Source organism: Mercenaria mercenaria, chromosome 1, assembly GCF_021730395.1.
Source record: "Mercenaria mercenaria strain notata chromosome 1, MADL_Memer_1, whole genome shotgun sequence".
Lineage (NCBI taxonomy): Eukaryota > Metazoa > Mollusca > Bivalvia > Venerida > Veneridae > Mercenaria > Mercenaria mercenaria.
This window is the reverse complement of record NC_069361.1, coordinates 52,269,669-52,292,381: the sequence shown is the minus strand read 5'-3', so window position 1 is coordinate 52,292,381 and position 22,713 is coordinate 52,269,669. Positions and strand designations below refer to the sequence as shown.

General features: G+C 33.4%; 1 protein-coding gene across 3 annotated transcripts in view; it reads right to left on the bottom strand.

Annotated features, from left to right (window-relative positions):
* Nucleotides 1–22,713, bottom strand: part of LOC123537826 (protein phosphatase 1 regulatory subunit 12A-like) — a 111,088-nt gene that overhangs the window by 58,576 nt on the left and 29,799 nt on the right. Inside the window, exon 1 of one of the 3 annotated variants that reach the window (XM_053547691.1) lies at nt 16,334–16,646. The exons of the other annotated variants lie outside the window; for them this stretch is intronic. The gene's annotated coding sequence lies outside the window, so the exon portion shown is untranslated. Of the gene's footprint in view, nt 1–16,333; nt 16,647–22,713 lie in introns of those variants that run through there. 3 annotated transcript variants of the gene reach the window in all.

Sequence of the window (22,713 nt, the reverse complement as noted above, 5' to 3'; positions counted from 1 at the left end):
TGACAAGAAGAAAAATCTGATTATCATTTTTTGTGTTTAACTTATCCAGATGTTTTCATGTCATATTTTCGTAAAATCGTTGCTTTCCATGGATGGTAGCCAAATGTAAATAATAGCTGCATGCAACTGATCTAGTTTTGCTTTAGCTAAAGTTTACACATCAAAACATATTGAAACGGTTATTGGTAGTTGAAGTATTACTAAGCGAAATAATAGTATTCGAATCTCCTCTATATTTCTTCACTTCAAAATTACACCAAATGAATAAATAAATTGATGATTTCATGCGAATATGTAGTAAAGGACCAAAAAATTGGATTAAACAAGATTTATCCGCATCTTATTTACACATATGTCCTGGTTTCAGTTCAAATTAAAGTATATCAATGAATACAACTCATAACGCTCTATGTGATAATTTAAACTCGAATGTAATTGACTTATTTCAAGCATGCTTACTGTGTACATAAATAAAAAAACTGAAACTCCGAAAATATTTGAGCCGCGCCATGGGAAAACCAACATAGTGGGTATGCGACCAGCATGGATCCAGACCAGCCTGCGCATCCGCGCAGTCTGGTCAGGATCCATGCTGTTCGCTAACAGTTTCTCCAATTCCAATAGGCTTTAAAAGCGAACAGCATGGAGCCTGACCAGACTGCGCGGATGCGCAGGCTGGTCTGGATCCATGCTGGTCGCAAACCCACTATGTTGGTATTCTCATGGCACGGCTCATTTTATTCAAGGTAATGATAAGAATAGGTTGAAACACCTCGACTATAAGAACTGGTCTGTATGAACTATACCCAAACATCCTAAGTTCTGGGCTTATTAAGTTACAAGGCATTCTTTGCTAAGAGCAAAATAAATCTGCCTACTGTTAATATTCAAGGCTTCATTACCTGCTGATATGCTCTCAACAATTTGCCGCCATCAGTAAGTATATTATCTTTACGGCTTTGTAATGCTGATTGCTTTGTCACTAACAGAGATGGTTGCTTGCTGTAACATGATTGTCGACAGTAATGAGAGGAATGTGGATATTGATCCGATGAATGGGAAATGTTGTTTACTAGTATATTGCAATAATCGGTGCCTGATAAGAATGTCATTGAACATAATAGTCTCTATCTATTTTTTTCTCAAAAACATCTTAATAATGGACTAAATAATTCTCAGCAATTTTAACCAAAATATCATAAACGTCTGTGTAAAACAAAAAAAAAACCGACTTGATATTGATATATTTATTTAGGGATCTCGCGTTGTTTAGATAACTAGATAATGCTAAAAATATTGTATACAAGTACTTCAAAGTTTCCATATATGTTTTATACATACAAATATTCTGAGAAAGTTAACAGAATATGTGTTTTCTTGAGTTTTAACAAGGTGTTTTCATGATTTGACATAGTGACCTAGTTTCTGACCTCATGTAATCCAGTTCTAAGCAGTACCTAGATTTCATAGAAACAAGCATTCTGCGAAAAATTTAAGAAGATCAAATAATTAGAAAATATTGCAACAAGGTTTTCCAATTATTATAATAATGACCTAGTAACCTAGTATTATTTTTTATCTCAGATAACCCAGTTTTTAACCTATTCTATACTTTATTAAGACAAATGTTATCATGACAAAGTTTCACCAAGATGCGGTAGAAAATGTGACCTCTAAGTGTTAACAATGTTTTCCAAATAATCGACTGAGTGAGCTAGTTTTTGACCCAGATGACACAGCAACACACTTGCCCGATATATTATTGAGGGTCATATTCTAGCTAAATTTCATTAAGACTCGGCTACCATTGTGACCTCCAGAGTGTTAACAGTCACAGTGTTGACGACGCACGTATGACTGAAGACTACGGCCACAAGGTGATCGCAGACGCCCACCTTATGCGCAGATGAGTATAAAATGGTTATTAATGAGTTAGTAATCGACTTAAACACATATCATATTAATAGCAGTTATATTTTGTAAGTGCTCGTTCTGTGCTTTGAATGACATCAGTTACATCAGGATCTCCAAATGCAGAGGTGACAATTGTCACGCTTCAAATATCACTAAAGAAGTAACCGTATTAGATCAAGATGAATGAAAAGCAATAAGTGATTCATACATACGTATTCAACTTTAAGCATTCAGACATAGTATAAATATATATGCTCTTCTTAAAATTGAAATGTTTTAAATGGTTAGCGTGAATACATTGCATTATAGCGTCAATCGTGTAACTAGACAGAAATGATTCCTAGATGATACATTTATGAGAATGCTAAATGAATTTCCTGTCAGCTTTTACTGATAAAGAAAGTACCTTACAAGCATCAATGTATTTCCATTTCCTGTTTATTCAATTTATTTGGTATTAATGACGTCATAAAGTCTCATATCAAGCAGCTTAATATGTTAATTTGGTACATTGGCTTAATGCATAGCTTCACAATGATTGACGCACATGAGCGAAAAGTTGTATTTATTATCTTTTTATTAAACCGATTGCAAAAATGCTTAGGTGATATTCATGATGTTGACAACTATATTAGTGTTGTATTTTAATATTCTTGAAAACTATTTAAGTTTTTCCTTTTAAACAGAATTTGTTTTTATTCAGCATATCAAAATGTTCACCACTTTTTTTACAAAAGATCAACATATTATGTTATTATTTATTGTTTTTCGATGAAGTTGAGTAAGGTAATACATGAAATGAAATTAAAAACTAGTTTAACTACCATATCAGAGGACAGCTACATGTATATAACGATAAGCCACTAAATGCTTCCCCTAAATATCACTGAAAACATCAGACGAGACATTCAACAATGGCGGGACAATAATGATTGAGAGTATGGTGATTAAATACATAGGTTGTCTTGCAAAACAATTAAATTCAAGTTAAAACAATAGAAATATTGTTCAAAGGTAAATACAACTTACTTCTTTTATGTTGTTATAAATCTATGTTTCTCACCGTCTGACCGTAGTAAGTTTCTAAAATGACAGAATGCATTATACGCACATATAATTGTTCCGTTTAGATCTCTTTTCTACAATTAATTCACCTGTGCTTAATTAAGTTGTAAAAACAATGCGTTTAGCAGCTGGCTGCCTAAAATTCCATACTCATTCCACTGCCAATGCTTAATGAATGTAAAGTCTACAGAAAATAATTGTATTTTACCCATTCCATTTCAAACATTAGCAAGAAGAAAGCAAAATAACACACACTGATTTTCCAGATACATGATTGTACTATCAAATGTGTCTAAAACATATACCTAATACATATACGTGATTGATGTCAAACGCACGATTTAGTAAAGTACACCATGTTCTCAGTGAATTGTAGACATGCACAGCGAAAAAAAATATGCTGTGTGTTTGCGCCGTTTTCAACGGTATTTCAGCCAACGGTATTTCAGATATGTAAAAGCATGCAGTTAACTCAAACAGTGTTCCTGGATTCTGTATCAGTACAAACCTGTTCTCCTCAAGTAACTGCCAACTGCCTCGCATTTATCAGCGGTGGATGACTATTGATTTCAGACACAATGTCTTTTATCAAATCGTCAGGGAGAATATACGCCTCACCTGTTGATCGAACTCACGACCCCGAGGTCCGTAGATCTGCGCTCCCCTCTATTGAGCTAAGCGGGAGGGCTAGCGGAATTAATCAAAGAGCTATAAAAATAAATAGATTGGCAACTTGAAAGGCATATAGAGCAAATCTCGCCAACCTCCCGTGACAAAAAAACGAGATCTCGTTTACCGGAAGTGGCGCTTTCTCCACGCGCCATTTTGTATGCGAAAGCAATTATTCATCGGTAAAATAATTATCACCGTATGACCACGCTTCTTTCGATGGCAAAAAAAAAACGTGTACTTCGTGTCTTAAGACCATTTCAAATTAAACTAATTTTGTTTTAGAAGCTAACATGTATTTTAAATGTAGTTTTAAAGGTACAAATTGTAACTCCATGCTCGCCGATGTTTGTTTTTAGTAAGATAACGCCGAATCACGCTCTGACACGAGCTCACGCGAGATTACAGCCAGTTGCCATTCTGTGTATTTTATACTTCTTTGAATTAATATAGTAAGACAGTGCAGAGTATTACATTAAATGAAACAAGAAATATCTTTAAAAATGATGGTCGGCGAATTGTAATAAGGAAAGAAGTTTAGGAATTTTTCATCTAACATTCATCTTTCATCTAACATTTTTCAAATTGCAAAACTAAACACCGCACTTTAACAATTTAAATGGTTCTATTTTAATTTTTCGCAAAGGTTTCATAGGGTTGCAATTTTGTTTTGTTTATCCTTAGACGAATAATTACAGCAGTAGTTTGATGAAGGTTCATGAAGCGGTTCATGAGAAGAGGTCATTAAACGTGTTGATATTTTTAGCTAAATTTGTCCCTTTCCCCATTTGTAACAAAATAGCAGGGGACCTTACGATATTGTTACACATCGAGTTTGATAAAAATCCATTACATTTTAGTGGTTAATTCGAAGAAAGGCATATCTACTTTTAGCTATAGTGGTCCCTAATAGGGCCCAAGTTCTTATATAAATAAATTTGGAAGAGGACCTTATAATGATGCTCCAGACCAAGTATGACAAAGATCCACCAAGCTGTTCATGAGACGCTGTATAAAGGCATTTCTAGTTTTAGCTCTAGCAGCTCTTAAAAGGGGTCAAATGTCCCAGTTGAACAAAGTTGGCTGCGGGCCTAATAAAGATGCTACAAATCAAGTTTGATTAGAATACATAAGAAAAAATCAATTAAAGGACTTTTTTATTTATTATTTTTATTTATTTCTAAAATAGGCCAACTGATCCCGCTTTAACAAATGCATATTCGGTATTCACGAATCTTTGGACAATGACGTCACACCTATAAAAAAGTGAAGGTCAAGCAAAACATACAATAGTAATTATTTCAATATTTCTGTTACATAAGCAAAGTTTGACTGTAGTCATATCATATAGATAAACTGTATGCAGCGTACCTTCATTTCAGTGTAATGAGATTCACTCGTTATATAGCATATATATAATGAAATAGATTTCAACCGAGTTCAATATTTGCATATCATACTAAAGAAAAATATTCATATATAATAAATCAGTTAAATAATTTATAACAAATATATCAAAGCAAACAAGTACTCATTTTAATATGCAATCTGAATAAGTCACAAAAGCAAGAAACCTTTTCATATACAGACGACAATTGTAACAAGGAAAATCTTTTAAAAAGCACTTCTCTACATAAAAGACTCTTATCACACACTTATTCATGTGATACGCAGACCGTATTCAGCTCTTTCTTTAATTTGATATATGTTGGTATTTGAACAGGTTTTTATCATATTTATTAAACTTACTTATCATTTAGAGATATATCAATATTCTTGCTAAATATACTGAGCCAAAGTTAGCTTTAAAACTGTGAACAGCGTCGTTTAGGATAAACGCTTTGTCTACATTTCACTCAGTGTAGCACAATCAACAGAGTGAAGGAAATTTACACTCTCGTCCAATCAGGCAGAGTGTTGCATAAATCTTCCATTTTGATAAATTATCTATAACGCGTTATCAAGTAGTTTGATTTGCAAACTGAAGTCACATGGCATAAGAAACGAAAACGAATTTAGACGGCGTAGCCGAAAAAAATCTACTAATAAATATTTGTATGCAATCTAACTAAACCACAAAATATACGTAATAAAAATATCTTTGGTTTCATTTTTTATTTCTTGACGCACAACATGGAGTGGACTTAATCTTAATATCGACATACTGAAACATTGCACATACACAGCCTCTCTGTGGGATTATGTGTCAATACCGTTTATGAAAATATTTTTTTTTTAATTTTGTGGTAAATATGACATTCTTCAACACATGAAAGACAGTCACTGGTTATTAGGTACCTGCATATTTCATTTTTACTATTAAATAGTTTACATGTCTCCTTCGACGAATCTCAGGTCCATAGTCGGTGCTATATGACCGGTCCTCATTCAACACATGTTTATTGTGCTAATGTCAAAAATGAAAACAAAACTGTGTAAATCAATTTCTGATGTCGTGTAGTAAGACACTAATTGAATGACTTCGGACATCGGGCAACAGTTTTGAATATTGATCGACAAACAATAAGTCTATAAAGTGTGTTAGAAAGAAAAATTAATCATAAAATATACATTGTTTTTATGCGAAAAAATGTAGAAGAGGAGATATGTCAGCTATAGTAACCAATGGTATTTTTCGGACACTGACTAAAAGTTTTGAAATGAAAAGTAAGAAATTTTCTTTAGCAATGGCCACTATGCAATAGGTCATAACTTTCTTTTGTTCAAGATTTTATCTTCAGAGTAGAAGCTTTGTTATACGTTATAAAGGATTTTTTACTTTCCATCTAATTAGATTTATTACCTGTTTCTGTCCTTCCTGAAATAACCTGATTTTGATGTCTGTAAGACTCAAATCAATATCATGGAAAAGAAACCAATACGCCGTGTATTAGTGTATTTATCCTTAATCACCTTAATATTTTTAATGAAACCTGTTCAGAGTTCAGTCTAACTTTGAATAACGTGTTGAAAGGAAGAGTTCAAATAAAATATGTTAGATGACATAGCATTAGCAAAATAATATTAAAATATAGTTCACATTACATGAATTGTTCTCTAGGCTTCCAAATGATCTTACATTTAGTATAGATTTGAATGATTAAGTTCATAACTGGTATCGAAATCTACAACACCCATCAAGTCCCCTAGCACCAACAAATATAATATAAGGTAACAGTTTTCAAATTTGCTAAATTTGTAGCAAACACGTTTGTTTCAAAGTGATACAAATCTAAAACATCTTGACTTGAAGTTATGACAATTTTTAGAACGACCCACGCACATATAGGAAAATTGATCACGTCCCATGGTGGTAATCCTCTTTGAATGATTTGAACAATCTTCGTAGAAGGACATTGAAACATTGAACTTGCCTGGAGTTCAACTAAGTATTATGTCTTCTAATTAAATATGATCACATTCAAATTAATTCTCGTTATGTTCACATGGCCACAGCGACATAAGGTTAAAAGTGTAACGTAAAGGACACTTCAGATTCACATTTGAATATATATGCTGGTTTCTGGTGTCGCTTTAAATTGTATTACAAACATCGTTTTCAAGTACAGTCTTTAAATTTTCCGCACGTGGATTTATCAACATTGAATACAAAATGAGAGATGAAAAGTAGTTTCAAGAGAACAAACTAAAATTAGACTTGCTGCCATCCAATAATATTTCCATCAACGTAATAATTAGAATCTTTGCATCGTATTTCCTTTCTGTCAAACAAATGCGATACTAAAGCCGTCAGTCTCTTACAGCAGATAACGCAAGTTAAATATTAACATAAGACTTAAGTTCTCATAAAACCGCAAACAAATCTAAATGAATAAAAGTTTACAAACTTAATCCCAAAATACTAAAAATATGACATTATTACCACGTAAAGAGTCATGACATGTAACTCATGAACATTTTGGGCCGCACCATGAGAAAACCAACATGGTGCATTTGCGACCAGCATGGACACAGACCAGACTGCGCATCGCTAACGGTTTCTTTAATAGCAATAGGCTTTGAAAGCGAATAACATGGATCCTGACCAGACTGCGCGGTTCGGATCCATTCTGGTCGCAAGTGCACTATGTTGGTTTTCTCATGGTGCGGCTCAAATAACCTCGCATGAAATAGCCTTGACTTTAAGATCTATAGAGGTAATAGCGTATGACTCCTTTGCCCGATATCATATACCAGAAATTTGAAAATTGTTTTGTATTAAAGAAAAACAAAAACACTCCATAGATATATCTTTAATTCTTGTTATTTCCATAATGTCAGTGCAATACTTCAGTCTGCCTATACGGACTTGCAAATGGTTTAGAAATCAAGACACACCAGTAAATAGGAACTTTTTGAATGATTGGCACGAATTTAATGCATCGACGCATCAAAGAACCAGAAACGCTGAACAGATTCAGTTTATATCTTCCTAGTGTATGCATTAATAGGAAGCGACAATAATTTCTTGTCAGATCTAACAGACAGAGCAAAACAATAAACGCATCAGCTTTAGAAAGGCCTATATTTTTTTTCCATTTTCAACTTAAAAATGTTCTCAATTCATGTAAGAACATGGACGTGGTCATATCTTTAATATGTGGTCAGTTTAAAATTGGTACGACGTGCATGTACATATATAAGACAAAATACAACGTTAAGGCAATAAAAACAATTTCAAAGTTTATGGTGTTATAAAACTGTTACAAACTTACACAGTATCAATGATAATCCATTTCGATTACTTTCTTTCACAGCTTAGCCTATACATATCTGAAAATTAATGTCGGTGTTGTAAAACAGAACACACCGCGCTTCGCAGCTGGATCTTAAAATTTATGTTTTTCTATCTTATTGTCTATTTTCATTGACGATAACGTCTGAAGGAAAAAAACGCTCGTATAAATTATTAACAACTTCCGTTTCAAATATTTACATTGTTTCCTAGCTATAAGAAGCAACATCGATTTTCATTACTGTCAAACGAGTCTGAGACAAATATACCCAGTCACTGTTTGTGACAGAATGCAAAGAGATCTTTTTAAGCGCCACTCAAGGCTTTTTTCGTGACAAATAATATATACAGCAATGACCGCAGTTAAATATTTAATATTCCCTGTCTGTTGAATAATATGTACAGCAGAACTAATAGAGTGACTTAAGGCAGTTTTCTGTTGGCTACCAGAAAAAAAACTGTTACAGATAAAAACTTTAGAGATGTATATCAAGATAATAACTTTAATAATAATAGAAACGGTGATAATGCTAGAAGTAAGCATGAATCATGTTTTCGCATCTTCGTTAAAATATTATTTTCACTACAACTGAAGCAGAATAACCAAAAAGTGTTAAGCCTCTAAACATATATCTACACATACTGTATTCCATATCAAAATCTATGTAAGAGTTTTTGTTATATAAGCTCTGTCAAAGAGTAATCACTTTCTGTCCTCCAGCAAATGTTTGTGAAACAAAAAGGATATCTCTTAACCTACAAATTATAATAAATAATGGCCGCTGCAAAAAACAGATCATTACTTTTGATCCTAATTTCATTTAGAGAAGACGCATTGATATATGTTATTATGACTTTCCACTTTCAATGGGATTCTTTATCTGTTTCTACAAATATGTGTTTTATCCTAAACTAAGATAATTTTGATTTTTGCTACCCTCAAAGAAACTTGTACGACGCGCGTTGGTAAAATTGTGTAAATATATAATATGTAAAAACAGGAATATTAAGTTATTATACAGTTACTGTCTTATGTTGAGGTCGATATGTGTTTTTACGGACAATATCATTTTTACAGGTCCGTAAAAATACATATCGACCTCAACATTAGTCTATGATTGATATATTATATGCCCATATTTCATACATATAAGAAAAAGAGATATCACAAGTGTCATTATCACTTTTGCGGGTGAATATCGCTTTTTGCGGACCCACGCGTGCACTCCTTTCGACCAATCAAATGAGCGCATTTGAGAAGGGTATATAATATTGCCTGATGAATTTACAATTACTAGGCAAGTTGAAGAAAATATAGTAGAGGCTCCAGCAAAGATTTTTATTTTCCTAAGTCAGGGCTAAAACATTTAAATGTGTGAAGACTGTAACCGAAAGTTCTTTTTTTATTAAACTTACCCACTAATTATGCGTATGCTTGTCTTAAACAACGGTTTACAAATTAATACGCCGCTACTGGCTGATGTATGTTGTCAATACACAACCTTACATGCGTTTAGTGATTTGACTTGAAATAGTTTTTAAAAACTATAGAATAAAAAAAAATTAAAACTAAATGAATAAAGAGTAAGACTAACCTTACGATAAGTACATAAATTCGAATTATTGTTTAACACAAATTAATTTGCTGCTACATGTAAGTGAAGTTGTGCCTGAAGTTCAATTTCAAGGCGGATACCCATCCCCAAGAAACAACCATAAGGCCTATGTTAAATTATTCATTGATTAAGGAAATAGATAACCCTTTCCAGATTCAACTACAAAAAGATAAATCCCTTCACAAACGCTATGTAGGAGTCAACTTCCACTTCCTTGAGTGATTCCGTTTGGTAATTTCAAATACATTGTGACGGTCCCACATACCTAATAAAACACTTGCTTAAATATGTCTTATGTAGTTGTTTGTCAAAAAACAAAATGGAGTCGTTTCTAAAACAAAAATACTTGGAGATGTACGACAACGTTTTAATTCAGCACTCACCACTCACCACTAAAGCAACGTTTTAATTGATTCAGAAAAAGTAAATTTTTTTACAAAAATAACCACCATATCTTGGCCATTTTTACTACGATCAACTACGATTCTCAATTTACGAATTTTTATTTACAGATTCGTTCAAATTGTCATCGTAATCAAAGTAATATGAGCCGCGCCATGAGAAAACCAACATAGTGGCTTTGCGACCAGGATGGATCCAGACCAGCCTGCGCATCCGCGCTGTCTGTTCAGGATCCATGCTGTTCGCTTTCAAAACGTATAGCAATTAGAGAAACTGTTAGCCAACAGCATGGATCCTGACCAGACTGCGCGGATGCGCAGGCTGGTCTGGATCCCTGCTGGTCGCAAAGCCCTTAAGTTGGTTTTCCTATGGCGCGGCTCATATATAAGTCCTTTGGAAGCGTAGTGCACAGCCAAGCAGCTAAATGAGCAACAACTATCATTTTTCGTGCTCTCTACGCCATTAATTTGTATGGAAATGGTAATTATAATTAAGTAAGGCAAAGGCTAACAAAAATACTACAGACTTAAAATTTGTTTTTCTTCAGCTGTATATACAGATCTGCACTTAGAGAAATGGATCCTAAAAATAATCAGGTGTGCAAACACATTGTGCACTGGTACAGACATGTCAGTTACTCCTGAATTTTCTAGTAGTAGAGCTTACACGAATGCAGACTGTTTCACTACTAAAATAACAGAATTGCAGATATTGAGACTTAGATGATTCAACTGCAGTATTCTAACTCATTTAGCCGGGTTCTTTTTGGTCGGATTTCTAGTCACACCGACACAACTTTGGTCATATAACGACTTTTCATATTACGATCCTAGATGCACCCCCGGTCATTCAGATTTGGAACAATTTTAATAAAGGCTAGAATATGAAATATTCAGCCATGTAACTGATATCGTCATCGTCACTTGGAATGATCGTCTTGTTTATTTATTGCTTCAGAAATGACATAGAACATACTTTATTTCTTTTAACATTACCTAATTAGCTTTACAACTATGAAACAGACGAGTACACTTAACGTTTTCCAGCTATTCACATAACTCTTATTTTATGGCATCGCTTCACTAATGTGTAATGAATGAAAATTTCTGTAATATATTCAATAAAGTTTATGAACATTATATTGCATGATAGCTTCGTGCTTGACGAGATTTACAACTGTCTCGCATAAGTGAGACGGTTCATGTATTACGATAGGGTTTTGCTATGAAGACTAGCTAAAACTCCGAACATCTCCAAAAACAGGAAGTGCATGGCTTGCAGCTTCCCCTTTCATTAAAACATGAAGCCGGCGAAGAAACATAATGACACATTAAAGGCGAATTGTTCATTAAAAAGTGACAAATAGAAAATGGGTCTTTGAAATCAGATATTTTCCTTAATAATCCGCAGCTATCATTGATTAAAAAAAAAGCGTTCATTGTCGCAGAAAAAAAACCCCAATGAAAACTTGTTCAGTGAGGCGGAAAGGAAAAATGGGATTCCATTTCTGTCTTTCATCTCAAACAAACAACCAAGCGAGCCACTTTCAAAATTTTTAAAAGCTTACCTTGGTACTAAGCTTACGTTATATTTAATATGTTTCAAGACAATTGAAATATTGGTTTTTTGTTTCTATTCTGGTTTAGCATATTTTCAACAATTTTTCAATCATATACACAATGGTGTTTAATTACAGCAGTAAGCATAATGCACAATTCTATAGTGCTGCTACACTGGAATTTCACGCCGTAGGTGCCTGACATGATACCCATCCATCATTTTGTGCTGACACCGGGATGACCAGTCAATATTGGATTTTTTTATCCCCTCATTTTTATCTTTAGTCCCCCTTTAAGTATCTTTTACTTGTAAGCAATGGAAAACCTTTTAAAACTTCATGATTTCTAAACAAAATGTTCCACTAGCGATATTAACATCCCCCTCTAATCAATAATGTACCTCTAGCGACATTAAGTTTCCCTTATCGGAATTAGTCGTATAGTTTCCATTTCGAAATAAACAACACAGGACCATAAAGTAGTTTTGCATTTGAGATACCATTCTATATTTCTCCAAGTCTGTTATATAATGATAGTATCCAAACGACATTACGTGACCGATTGCTTTGTTTCTAGCAGACATATCTGACTTAAGTACTTGATCTTCTAACGAAGATCTAGAGAACGACCCATTCACATACGTCTTCTGTATATTTTGGTTTTACCAGTATTGCTATTTTATTTTAACCAATCAGACGACTTGTTCGAATGCAAAGAGTAAGAAAAATATGCAGTCATCCAAGGCTCGAACCGGTCCCTCACTACAAGCAAATGCTACCGATGAGCTGACGGTTATCTATTACATTTACTGAGTTAAAATTGAAATATGATTAAAAATACCAAGCACATTAATTTCAAATATTTAGAATTAAGTTCCCTGATTGCTAATGTGCAAGAACACTATTCATATTTCTCCAGTCCGTGTAGTAAATAGATAAGACTTTAGTCAGTTTGCTAGCAGACATAATTCCTACTTTATAATACATATGTCGACTGCACAGAAACAAAGCTATCTTCCTTTACTGTCTATTTTACTTTTAAAATTACTGTCTAATCCTTTACGGGACGCAAACACTTTCGTGCGCGTCAGGCCGCAAAAATTGTTAGTAGAAATAAACAGAAATCGAAAGAAAAATATATATAAGTTAGTCATTTAAAAGAAACAGGCTATAGTGAAGCCTATTCTATAGTCCTGGGGGAAAAGGAGTATTTGTCAGTGGCTGCAGAAATTATTGTATGACAGTGGATGATAATGACGGGACATCCTTGTGTGGTGGGGGGGGGGGGGGGGGGAGATCTTTCATGGGATTGCAACCAGATCGTTTGTAATTTTGTAAATGCGCCGGAGATCTAAACTACGCCATTTCGGTAGCAGGGCGGAATATTTGTCATCCTTTAACATTTCCTGATGATAGTTTAAATCCTTCCCAGTTTGCTCTTTTGTACAGTTGGATTTTTCGAGGCTTTTGGTAATTGGGAGATCGACCTACATACTCAAACCCCGTTATGTTACAATGGAACCCTAATATAAACGGCAACCACATTTTCCATAATTGCATATCAGGTGTATGGGATTAATGACGTCAGTTTTATGTGTTATCGCTGTAAAGTAAAATCATCAAGGACAAGATATTCACTTTTACGCAAGCCTAGAACAAATTTATATTTATGACCTTAGTACAAAGGTAGAAGTGTTGTCAAAAAAAAAAAATATTAAATTTGTATCAAAAAATATACACTCGTTCTTTCACGGAAATGATTATGCTTAAAGTTTAATAAATCAGTTTCTCTGCAGAAATAGTAGTACTTAAGTCTTTCATATCTGAAACATTCTTAGGTTGCACTTGCAATACGCTATTTAAAGACTTTACAAACTCGTCAAGGTTCTAATAAAGTTTAACAGCGAGACCCGTTCACAAAGCAAATTGCTTGCCTTATCTTAAAATGACCTTTATAAATTACAAAACCACAAAACGTTCGGGTAATGCATCTTTTAAAAAGATATTTTTGTCAAACCATGTCTTTACCACGGAAATCGAGAAAAATGTATGCTCAGAAGGTTTGATTATATAAATGTGATAAGGTTTCTGTCTAAGATACAGAAATTCTCTTCCAAAATTTTACCAAAATGTCACGTATAGACCTAAATAAGATACAAATTGACATGACCTAGTATATAAATGATGATAAAGCTAATTTTTACTTGGATAGAAATAAGATCTTTTTTTCTAGTAATTAATGCCGTGCTTCCTTTAAATGTACAATATGACTACGCCCACTGACTTTCATATGAAATGAGATGAGAACGTATTGCATTAAACACAGTCCTGGTAAAGAACTTTGAAACTTCGTATTTACAAAACTGTTATTATATATGTTGGTTATCGTATTTATACAAATCTCATTTGATAACATAGAAAGCATATATTAAGCAAAACAAGAAAAGAAATAAAGAGAGCAAGACTGGGTTAGAGACAGTTCATGAGTAATAATGAAATGTGCTAAATCGCCCATGCAGAACAGCATCTGCTTTAGTTGAACTCTTGCGGTAGCATTGAATGGACTTCATCATCTAAAAGATAATACTGAGTCAGTCGTCCAAATATGCACTTACACACAACATTTACAGACAACTGTTGTGAAGGTTACTTTTTCAAACCTGTAAGAGCCTCCCGAAATACAGACGGTTACCATGTAAATATTACGCTCAATTTATTGTACAAAATACACATTCTTCAAGTTATCTTGAGCAAATCAATTCCTTGTGCCTTGCAAGTTGTTGCTGTTTGACTATCGTAGAAATTACTCACGGTTCCTACATTATGCTACATACTATCCGAGTCTGAGTTTTTCTTATTACTAACACATTTGTCCGTCCTACTCTTATCGATAATTGGTTCCACGTCCTAATATTTGAAAAAAAACATTAAATGGATTGGAAATTTTTCCTCTCTTTAAAGACAAACACCTGCATTAAACAATAAAAAGATTATTCTCTTCTAAAACCTTCATTATCCTTTTTTGTTTAAAATACATTTCTTCTTCCTGAACAAATCATCTTGTCTGTCAGTTAATAACACATTTATCGTTACTAGATTATATTGCTGATTACTTTGTCGCCATTTGATTTGAGGCATATAATGGTAAGTGTAATGGCGCTGAAACTAACAAGAACATTTTTCTGATGATCAGGCAATCCCTGAAAATAATACTGAGTAAAGTAGATAGAATATTCTGACGCCTTAGGATTAAAAAAGAGTTTCGTACAGTGAAAGGTATGGAATCATCAAAAGGAAAAAGGTAAACATGAACCTTAATGCAATAGAAGAAAACAACCTACTTTTAACCACCTTCAAACGAAACTGAAAAAAAAACAACAACACATAAATATAGAAGTAAAACAATGTCTGTGACCATTTGGGCGATGACGAAGTTAAGTATTCCTAAACAAAATTATTTTGTGTTCTTAAGGCACTAGAACGAAATACAATTAGTTTTAAATTCAACACACTCTTGCATCTCAAAAGAAACGGCTCATACGTAAAAACGAGTATTCTATTTTCTGTTTCCAACAACTAATTCACTAGCGGGAAGGCTCTGTGTTTCTATCCAATGCATGTAGGCTGTCCTACTACACAACCTTTTTTCGCTACAATTTGTACAAGAGCCTGTGAATTCTGACGAATCACAATTTCATTACCCGCATAGTTCCTAGACTGTTATATTCTTCTGTAGCGATTGAATAATCGCCACAACCCGCATTGACCAAACAGATAATGTAAGATAACTTAAAAATTTATTTCTGTAGTATTATCTATATTCTTTATGAATCTGGTACCCTCAGTATTACAAACAACGTATTTTTCACAATCATTTAACATACTATTAGAAAAGCACTACTTTTTCATGAAGTCATTATTATTTTAGTTATTATAATAATTATGATTATCATTATTTAAGAAATAATGTATAGAAAGATCGTGTTTCAACGTTATCAATAAGGTTATACGTCCGCGGAATAATTTCACTCGAGCGTAGTGTATTAATTTAGGTAAAACATATACATTATTTCCATTCTTATATGCCCTTAGTTTGAAACAGAAGATGAAATACAGTAGCCCTCTTTTTTGGCCGCAACAAAAATATTTACGTCATCGCACGTTAACGTGACATCATTTTAGCGTGAGCATGTTTTAACAGAATTAGGCGTATTAGAATAGAATTTTCTGTTTCCTCGTATTTCATACGGTCTTTATTATTTTTTCTAAAAATAGCATAAAATGTGATGCTTTTACACAAAAATCTCTTATTTTAGTAATTTGAGCTAATTTAAAATTATATTTATTTATATTTTAATCAAATATTTTGCTTACCTAATTACAACGCATCCGAAAAGAAGTAACATATAATGTGAACACGATTATTCCATCTTGGATATCTTTTCAACAACCAATTTACCACTGAGAAGCTGCTGTTATTTATTAAAGACAAGATGCGTTTCACAGCTGCATTCTTAAAACCCATACATTAATTTATACTTTTTGCAATATTTCCATCGAACCTCCTTAAAGATTAAATCTGTGGTAGAAAGTAATATTTTGTTTAATATGTACAGTTTCTAGAGTACACACTATTCCACAGGGATAAAAGACTCATACTGTCCGCATAGATTTTCACGATGGAGTCATACCAGATGGAAACCGATATTCCCTAATCTGTCTGTTACAAGGTGTAAGAAGACGCTAAATTCTATCATGGTGTATCTGTTTCCCGGCGCCATTATCATGTTTATTACAAATGAGCCGCACCATGAGAAACCCAACATAGTGCATCTGCGACCAGCATGGATCCAGACGCGCAGTCTGGTCAGGATTTATGCTGTTCGATTTCAAGGTCTATTGCAATTAGAGAAACCGTTAGCGAACAGCACGGATCCTGACCAGACTGCGCGGAAGCGCAGGCTGGTCTGGATCCATGCTGGTCGCAAATGCACTATGTTGGTTTTCTCATGGTGCGGCTCAAATAACAAAAGGCTTCTATACGAGACAATGTATATACAGCAAAAGCTTATAAGGACTTCATCAAAGTCATATATTTGTCATCCAATTGCTCGTTCCATATTGAAAAATGTTGCAATTTACGTACATTTTAAGGTAGGAATTTGACTGTTGTGCGGTTGTTGATGTTTTTTTCTTCTTTTTTTCTGAGCAGCATCAATACAGTTTTATTAATATTACATAAGATTAAAGAAAACAATACACATTAATTTTGTTTAACTGAACAACTGTTAAAGTATTTATCAGATAAATATATAATAATTGCTTATTATATTTAGGTGTCTGCCCAATGCAAATGGAATAATAATTGCTTTACGGAAAACAGTGATTAGGACAATTTCTGCGGAACAAAATAAATCTTTTTTAACAGACATACAATAACTGTCTAATACACATATTTGAATTATTATTGGTAATAGAAATTATCTTTCGTTTACAAGCAGCATTAAGTATTTAAAACCTTTAAAATAGTTCTTAAAAAAACGTTGAATGAAAATGGAGTTAGCTTTGTAATTCTCCTGTTCTCTGAATATATATTACATACAAGGCTTCAGCATCAACTTGATCCTCCAGTATAGAAAAACAAATTAAAGAAATAAGAAAGATGTCGGACTTCCAGATGAGAAAATCAACTCACATCCAATTCCTGGAAAACTGCATTACAGATAACACTATACCAAAGGGTTTAAAATTAAACCTTAAAGTGCATGTTGGTGACAACAACAGACTTCAACAAGGAGTTAATAGAATTTTGCAAAAAACTTCACTTGAACTATGCCGAATGATAAAAGACGAGCATGCACTCCAGCTACATGAGTCAAAGGGAAAACTGACTGAAATGGAAAACAATCTTAGAGATTTGCTTTCGGACGAAGGTAAATTCAACGAAATTGCAGCTGAAATTTTCACAATAACAGAAGAGAAGAAAAACAAGATAATTGTGAGACAAGAAAAAAAGTTAAAATTTCTTCGAAATGAACAGAAACATGATGAAGTCATAATTACTGGTGAAGAATTACCACATCATGAGAAATCTTCAGCACAGAAGAAAAAGAAAAAGAAGAATGCAGAAATGAAGATGTGTCATAAACAAAATCGAAAGAATGATGAAACAATATCACATCAACAGTTAAAGACAGTTCAAACAAAAACTGACAAAAAGTCACAGCCACCTAAGCATGTTTCAAAGAATAAAAGTGCAGCTGTAAAACATGGCAACTCCAGAAATGGAAAAACCAAGTTTGAAACAAAAGTAGACTTACCTAAACAGAATGATGATACAAAAAAATCATCAGCGCCAGCAAACTCATACAAAAATGAGCAGTTTGACTTCAACACAAAAAGTACAAAAAACTCGAAAACCCTGGGCACCAACAAAACGAAAACCTATGCAGAGGCTGTACAACAGGGATTCAGTCAACAGGTCCAACTACAGAAGTCAATAGACGTAATAATTACGTGCCTGAAAAGTGTTCAAAAAACAGAAGATTTGTACGAATCCAAAACAGGAAAAAATGGAAAAAGCACAAGAAACATCAACAGGAAGTGGCGAGGGGGAAAAAGACAGTAGTTAACCTTTCGGGTCGCAAACTTACAAACACAGAATACAGACTCTTAGGGAAAGGTTTGACTTTTTGTCCAAAGTTAAAAAATCATGACAAGATCAAGCTTGCTGAACAAACTTTTAGATTTACACGTCGATTGCGCCTTAAAGAGTATTTCTATGACCTGTCTAATAATGAGAGTCATAATCATAGTACTAATAATTTGAATAATGATTATAGAGAAATGCCTTTTTTCAACAAGAAACAGTCTACTTTTACGCCAAAAAGTGGTCGTGACAAATATTTGGACTTCTATATTGAGGCCATTACACAAGAAATTTTAAGTTCTGTTTCCAATAAACGCAAGCATACAAATATTTCCCAAGATGAACTTGCATGCTTAAAGGGCCTGTCTCATGACCCAAGTATAATTATCAAAAAAGCTGATAAATCTGGTTCAGTAGTAGTTATGAATAGAGAAGACTATGTAAAAGAAGTTCAACGGCAATTGGATAATGATCAATATTATGAGAAGGTACAAACTGACTTCTCACCTGCAGCTATTCAGAACGTTATCAAATGTGTCGAAGAAATTGAAAACATCGAACCTAACATTAGGAATGAATTTGATGTTTTTCCAGAAAATCTGAGGACCCCACAATTTTACATATTGCCAAAAATCCATAAAACTTTTGATGATAATCTACCTCTTGGATACCCTGGCCGACCTATTGTGTCTGCATATGATTCATGCACGGATCATATATCTAAATACGTTGACCATATTCTGCAACCATTTGTGCAGTCCCTGCCGTCGTATATAAAAGACACAAATGATTTTATTACAAAGCTTAAACAGCATAAACTAAGCAACCATAAAACATTTCTAGTTACATTGGATGTTAATTCTTTGTATACAAATATCCCACACACTGAAGGTATAGAAGCATGCAAATATTTTTTTGGAAAATAGTAACTATAATGGTAGATTGTCAGTGGACAGTGTATGTAAACTTATACAAACTGTATTAGAAAACAACTTCTTCAAGTTTAATAATGATAATTATCTACAAAAAACTGGGACAGCTATGGGTAGTCCCATGGCTCCATCTTTTGCTTCCTTATTCATGGGTAAACTTGAACAATCTTTTCTTAATAGTTGTGAGTTGAAACCAGATGTTTGGTTTAGATTCTTGGATGATATTTTCATGCTCTGGAGTCATTCTTTAGATGAGCTTAAGAAATTTATTGAGTTGTTAAATACAGTTCATCCAATGATTAAGTTCACATATAACATATCTGAATCTGAAGTATCATTTTTAGATGTAGATGTTAGTATAGATGATGAACATAACATCAGCACCAATATACATGTCAAACCTACCAATATTCACCAGTATGTTGATTATAGTTCGTGCCATCCTAAAGCATGTAAGGATGGTATACCTTACAGTCAAGCTAAACGGTATCGCCGAATATGTTCTGATGAGAATCAATTTTTTGGTAATATCGAACAGCTTCGGCAACACTTCCTTGTTAGAAACTACCCAGAGTCTGTTATTAATACAGCATTTGAGAAAGTTATGTGTATGTCACAAGATGATGCACTTAGAGCCTCTGTAAAACAAGATCAAAATATTGTGCCTTTTGTAGTTGAGTACAACACATCTCTTCCTAATATTGGCAACATTATTAACAAATACTGGGATTTACTTCAGTTGTCAGATAATCCTGCTGTTCAAATGTTACATTTGTGTAAACCTACCATGGCTTTTAAACGTCCTATGAATTTGAAGGACATTCTAGTTAAAACTGACTTTCATATGTTGTCTGATGTTAATTTTACTTCGTCTAAATGTAATCGTTCAAGATGTTCACATTGTTCTTACATTACTGAAAGTGATAGTTTTAATAGCTCTCAGTGTAAGAAAACTTTCAAGCTTAAGAATAATGCAACTTGTAAAAGTTCAGATGTAATATATCTAATAACATGTAAGAAGTGTAAAATGCAATATGTAGGCCAAACTAGCCAGCAAGTTTGAAGACGCATGAATAAACATCGTTTTGATATTACAAGTTTTATCGATCCTGCATTTTCCAGTCATGTAGCAATTCATTTTAATCAAAATGGTCATAGGTTAAATGACTTTAGCTTTATGCCTATTGATGTTATCCATGATGATATGAGGAGGCTTCTAAAGGAAACTTACTGGATTCACAAACTTGATACTATTTTTCCAAAAGGAATGAATTCAAAAGTAATGTATAATTTTTCATAAATTTCTTCACTTCATAGTGTTTTCTGTTATGTAACACAAACTGTGGTTTTCTTAATGTCAGTTAGTACTGTTTTTGCTGGTATTTTCTTTTTTTGTCTATAACACAATTTACCCAGTGATTTCGTATCTTTGTGATCCTGTACTTACTGTTATTATGACTATTAACATTATTATTTTAAATAATGTCTATAATCTTACTATGTATTAAGTATAACCACTTTTATTTTTACTTTTGTCATAATATACTTTAAACAGTACTTTAGATATACATTTGTGTAAACATTATGTAGCCTATTGTACATTGTAATTTTTACGCCAAAACGTTTGTAACGTACCGTCATCTTTTATGACGTCATATATTCATGACGTTGTTTATTTCATATCATATTTGTTTACTTCCTGAAGAAGACTAATAAAAATAGTCGAAACGTTGAATGAAAATGGAGTTAGCTTTGTAATTCTCCTGTTCTCTTAAAAAAATGCTAATCATCCTCGTGCATTTTATTTTGATTAAGTTTTGGCCAAACACAGCCACGTTTTTTTTTAAACTAAATATAATACATTTTTTGGAAGTAGTGATTTTTTATACATATTCAAAAAGCACATGGAAATACGTATAATTAGTTGAATAAGCTAACATATAAATGGACCTTGCTTTACTAACAGCTGTATTAATAATTTAAAGAAAAATGAACGTTAAACTACTATAAGTCTGCCTTATTTAAAATCTCCACATAGCAGGGAATTGCAGACATGAAGAATAAAGAATTCAACAGTATTTATCAGTAGCATTATTATAAGCCGCAGCTTTTTGTTCTGAAATTTGTAATATCACATTCTGAAAAAACAACCCCCCCCCCCCCCAAAAAAAAAGACAACAACAACAAAAAACAACAACAAAGAAACATTCAATCAAGCTTATAACCAGATGATTTGTCGTCGTTATCACTGGGTTATTTATCACTTCAAACCTGAAATAGAACTTTCGCATCTCATTTCATTTCGTTTACCACATATAGATTGCTTATCAATAGATGGGATTGGTTACTGATACGTACGGTCTAAAAAATTCTCAGAGGTATGTCTGTTACATAACGACTGTCAAAGTATTTTATCGAAACGATACATTTAGGCTGATTGCTTTGTACGAAGTAGACTTAAATACTACTTAATAACACGTCTGTCGGTTCCACAAAACAATGAGGGTATTGGTCCAGTTTGTCGTATTACACTTAAAAATGTCTGATATGGTTTTAGTCTTTATACCGGCTTCAGTTTGATGGTTTATTTATTTTTTTTTTATTTACATTCACTATACATTTTTTATGGAAAGAAAAAAATGCGTTTATTTTCGTATAAACAATATTTGTGTGATAATATTAAGGACGTCATTCACAAAAACTAAGGGGAGCGGTGGTCTAGTGGATGAGGTGTCGACCGCTTAATCTAAAGGCCATGGGGTCGAGCCCCCCTAGGGACACGACCATGACTTATCATAAGACACCAGTACTGTTTTTTCCAGGAAGCGGACTCGAGAGTGGTTCCAAATAGCTTGAAGCTTTCATACAATCGAGCTGAAACAAATTAGTATAAACTAAACTAAACTAAATAATATGAACATAATGGCGTTATTCAAAACATTCTTTCAAACTTTGACGCAAAAAAATCAAAATGAACATTAAATCATAGCTTTAATCATTTTTTTCGGACGGTAAAGATCAAAACTGAATCGATTCGAATGTATTTTTTTTTCACTGAATCTAACAATATTTCAATTAGAAACCAGGAAGTGTATTTTTATCGGAAGGGGAATTACAATTGAACGTGGGCGGGTCTTTTGGCTGTTCTATTTAGATGGCGAAAAGATCGGTAT